Here is a 5,364-nt window from a genome sequence, read left to right as displayed (position 1 = left end):
AGTTTTAGCTAAAAAGAGAATCAAAAATTTGACAATGAAAGTGGGAATATTGGGAACATTACACAACATGGCTTCTGCCTTGACCACTGTACAAAAACTGCTTTCTTCAAAGGACCCCTAGGATCACCTAACCCAAACACCTTTTTAAGGCAGTTAGATATCTCTATATTTTTCACCATTTTTGTTGAAAACTCTTCCCCATCTTCCTCTGTCCTATATTCTATTGATTTTCCACCACAGATCTGATTGTTTTTCTTTCCTTTATACTTCTCTTAACAAAAAATAGGTAGGTGTTTTCAAAAGTTCTGTCTTAGCCCCATTTTCTACTTTCACCATTTTCAAAGTTTCAGCTCTGCTTTTCATGTTACACCTATCTTCTGCCTGAATCTTTTGCAAACTCATCTCATGTTTCTTACTACATCGTATACGTGATCACATGGATAGCCTCTCTGCATTTCAAATCCAATCCACCCCAAACTTCACCTCGCCCTCCCACAAATCAATTTCTATTACTCTCTCTCCACTTCGGATGCAGCTGTCATCTCAACACATACATTTAAATGCAACTGATCTTTGACTTCCTTTCCAACACCCCGCACTGCTTTCTTCCCTCTTATGAACTCCTCCACCCGCCCAACACAAGTTCAGTCTATTGCCACGTTCTATAGATTAGTAATTTGGTTCACGTGACAGGACAGGGTTTGTATTTTTCGGGAAACAGTGAAAGCTTGATTTACAATAACTAAATACCGACAGACACACACAAGCTAAACAGTAGTAAGCAGCAAGTGTTTGAGAAAATCTTCAATGAAGGAATTATTAAAACTGAGTATCTAATAATTTTGCCCTGAGAGTTGGGAAGGCTTACTTGATTTTGTGAGTTGGCTACCTCAAATACCTTGAGATACATCCAAACAGAGTATAGCCTTCATAATGTCTCTTATAGTGGTCCCATTTACAACTCTCAAGCTCTATTAGAGGAACAAATTTCTTCTCACCTAGGATAGCTAATGCTTCCAAAATCAATCTTTCCAATGCCAACCTCTTTTCCCTTCCAATCAATCGCATTTGTGTCATCTGCTCAAAAATTTTAAGTGGTTCACCTGCCTTCAGGGGAAAAACAACTGTAAACTCACCCTGACATTCAAGGCCCTCTGAAATCTGGCTTTCTACCAATTTCCCATTTTACCCATACATACGAGTATATCCCATCCACATGGCAAAAAATTCACCTTCTCCATACTTCTCCTGTACTTCCCCCTCTCTGTAGAGTTGCTTGATATTCCTACCTGGGATTTAAGATCTTCCTCAGGACTCTTAATGACATTTGAATTGACATTTGTCTGTCTCTCCTTTCTCTGCCTAATTAGATTTTGCCTTCTATTATCATAGCATGACCCTGATAGTGTCTAATACATTGCACATACATTGCACATTGGGTTATGGGAAAAGTCATGACGCATTTTTGCAACAAAAAACATAGAAAAAAATATGTCATGACTGTTCCGATGACCCAATAATAAGTATTTATTAGATGAACAAATAGAGGAACAGAACGTAGATTACTTTATCTTTAAACAAGACATTTTCTCCAGTGAGATTACTGTAGGAAGTTCAGGTTCTAAAAAGGAACACAACAGAGCTGAAGAAAAAGTGTGAACACTCTTACAGGCGGGCAAAAATGGTTTAGAATGTCAATATACACTAATAATTGAAAAAGTATGTAACTAAAGTCTATATAATCCATGCTTGTTATGGTTAGAAAGTTCACATATTCAACTAGGGAAAGACAAAATTGTTATAAAACCACAAACACCAAACTCATACATGCTAACTTGCAGAGCAGCTTTTACAAGGAAACAAGATATTCTCATAGATGGTACTAAATTATCTTCAAAGGAAGTTTAGCTATACAGTAAAACTTTGGATTGCGAGTAACGTGGTTTGCGAGTGTTCCGCAAGATGAGCAAACATTTCTAATACATTTTAACTTGGCAAACGAGCAATATCTTACAATACGAGTAGTTTGTTTCCGGAACGAATTACGCTCGCAAACCAAGGTATTACTGTATTATAGAGAGATACTCAAAATTAACAATTAAAAATTATTGATGCTAGAGACAAATGACCAGTTGTAGTGCATGAAAACTATTAGAAAGGAAATACTTGCACTGAGGTAGCATTTTCTGCAGATGTAGAAAAATACTTCCTTTTCTTGCATCAATTAATTGTGAAATGCTAAACAATTGATCTAAAGTGAAGGAAAATCTTGCTTTTCTTTTCTAGTTTATGAATAAACTTGCAGAGCAAGGTCATAACGAGGTTAGCTGTTGAATTTTTAAAATTTTTTATGAAAACAGATTTCAAAGTTTAAAATTCATTAAGGATTCATAATACTGCTCCCTGTTTTGCTAAAATAATCACAGTCTTCAAAGAAAATTATGTAGATTATAAGAATTTACTGTTATGTTTAAATAATGTACTTGTTTGGGGTAATAATCTTGTTACTACCAATAGTATAAAGCAAGAACATTCCTAAAATAACTATAATCCACTGAATGAATGATAGATGGCTTATTTCTTAATATTTTCATATATCTGAGCTTTGACTGGGCTTCAATAAACTTGCAAAATTAACTAGGGAAAGTATAATTAAAATCAAACTTCTATCACTTATGCTGTGTCGAAAACATTTTTAAGATATCTAACAATATAAAAAGTAAATGTTATTATGTGCTAATAATGATTTAAAGCAAGTCCATCCTGAATTCAATTCAATTCAATTCAACTTTCAATGTAATAAAGATGTGTAACTTGAAGCCAGATGTTTCCCTTGTTGTGAATGCAGGCAATAACATGCTTCAAATTCAATTTCAAGGGACGGGTAAGTAGCAGAAATGTCAAATGCCACTTTTGACCTACTGTCCATTTTGAGAATAAACACATTTCTTAAACAGCCCTGCTACGTGCTGGGTTAGCATTGCACCTCCGGCACTTTTAATCCTCAGAACAATCTTACATGGTTGGAATTCATCCTATTACACAACGAAGCTAAGTAACTTTCCCGTGTCCCAACCACAGTAAACAGCCAAGTTAGATTTTGTCTTGTCTTGAGTCCATCATCTGACCCCATGGCCTAAGCTTCTGATCAAGGGACAGCTTAAAAAAAAAAAAAAGTAAGCCTCTTGAATCTGTCTTCTACAAAGAACGTTTAAGTTTCTGCCTACCCATATTAATCTCAAGGAAGCAACAATGAGCATTAAGCAGTTGACAATCTCAAGGCAAGAGTAAAAGAGTTTATAAGCATTTCAAAGTAAAAGTTCTAAAATCTTTTTCTACAGGCCCATTATAAACTCTAATGTATGAAACACTTCATTACAATAGAAATAACCGGTAAAAAATTCTATGATTGATGATTAAGTAAAAACTCATAAAAAGAGACATAAGTGGGGCAACCTTTACCCTCAATAAGATATACTATAATAGCCTCATTAGAAAGATATATCTATGTTCTCTAAAAAGCGAAAGTCTCAGTGAATAATACAGGCAACACCCATCATTTTAACAGGAAAAACTACACTTTCAAACCTTTATCACTCCTTTAAGTGTTCACTTCACCTAATGAACTGAAAGATGAGCTGTGTGCTACATCAAACAACAGGACAAAATGAGTACTATAGAGAGAGGTTTGGCATTTAAAAAGGGGATTGACAGTGGCTGCTCATTTCAAACTTTTATAATGTAATACACCTATCTGATGACTTGATAATTCTAATAATGCTGAAAACATAGCAGGGATTCAAAAACTATACTGAAAGCGTGGTTCAGAGTTTCCTGTACATTTTCACTGGAGTGGTGCCTGGACGGGGTGGTACCCTGACTCTGCACAGGGATACACCTCACATTTTGTAGGTCTCACCACCTCTCTAATCTGACGATTCTTCATTGTAGTTAGTTGTGTCATTACTGAAAATGCTCAGTATAGGGTTCATCACATCAGTGGTAGCTTTTTAGTATTTAAGCCTTGTTTAGAAGCCAGTTCCTCCCCATCTGGCTGGCTCTCTCAAGAAGCCTGTGCACTGTCAGTGCCTATGGTGATGGTTTTCATACCTAAAAACATTACCTCAAGTGCAATACTTCTGCCACAAAGAGACACGTGGTAATACATGGTCTTATAGTAATTACTAAGGAATGCTGAAATAATTATTTACACAATCTGCTTTTTAACAAAAGTAATATAGCCATGGCAAAAGCAAGAACAATTGCAAGCCAAGTTATAAAATCAATATAAAACCAAAACACAATATTCTTCTCTATCATCTTTGTAGATCAATTTGAATACAGAAATATCCTAAAAATGCCCCACCCCGCCAGAATAAAACACCTAAAAGTATACCTTAGTCAGCCTTTTCTGGTACACATGGCCTGGATCCAGGTACATGGCCGCATCTCTGAAAAGCCCAGCCTGAACCAATTTGCCTGCCTTCAACCTCACACTCTTCGCATGTGCTCCACTCGCAGGCCCACTCACGGGCTGTTAGAGAAGCACTTGGCAGAAGGCGTCTCTGTCTTAACAAACCCTTCCTGACTCAGTGGACACTACAAAAGAGCCAACAGGTACCGAGGAATCTTTTTGCTGCTCATTTTAAGTTCTTAAACCTGTTAACATTTATTGATTATAGGACTTCACTGCAAACTCAAAGGCACAGAGATACTTTTATTTTTGAAGAACACTCCTCTCCCTGAACTCAGACTGGGAAAAACAATTTTTTGTTTGTTTGTTTTGTTACCTGGTTGTTCAGGTAGACCAGAATATGCTTATTAACACCAAATTCAACGGACTGCAGGATTAAGGAAGTGTGAACTCCCATAATATTAATTTACCAAATGTTTACTGAGCAACTTCCACGTGCCAAATACTGATTCTAGATTTTGGAGCTACAGCCATGAAGAACATATTTTCTAGGGTAAACTTAAGTCCCTTAGCTTCTTGAAGAGGTTATATGAAAAAACTACATGCATGTACTCATACATACAACACTCACGTGTGTATAGACAGGATGTCCAGTAAATGCAGTATATATGTTACACTAAAATGCACGGAAATTCTGAGAGAACTGTTATGAGAAATTTTGCCCCATTAGATTCATTTACTTTCCTGGGGAAACACACTTCTCTATAACACAGAGATCTGAGGAGATACAGACTTCAATGTAAACATACTTAATTTATCCACCACCTTTAACAATTAATAAAGCACAGAGGAAAGTCATTTCCTGAATTTATTTATACTGTCCTTAACTAGTAAAATTTTCACCATCAGTAGATTGAGCCTACCGTTGAGCAGAAATAGACTGCTAAAAT

General features: G+C 36.2%; 1 protein-coding gene across 5 annotated transcripts in view; it reads right to left on the bottom strand.

Annotated features, from left to right (window-relative positions):
• The window catches only part of BBX (BBX high mobility group box domain containing), a 260,233-nt gene that overhangs the window by 134,802 nt on the left and 120,067 nt on the right, over nt 1-5,364 (bottom strand). The gene's annotated exons all lie outside the window — the stretch shown is intronic.

This window comes from Hipposideros armiger, unplaced genomic scaffold, assembly GCF_001890085.2.
Source record: "Hipposideros armiger isolate ML-2016 unplaced genomic scaffold, ASM189008v1 scaffold_154, whole genome shotgun sequence".
Classification (NCBI taxonomy): Eukaryota; Metazoa; Chordata; class Mammalia; order Chiroptera; family Hipposideridae; genus Hipposideros; species Hipposideros armiger.
Note: the sequence above shows the minus strand (reverse complement) of the source record. Positions and strands in the feature narration are given on the sequence as shown.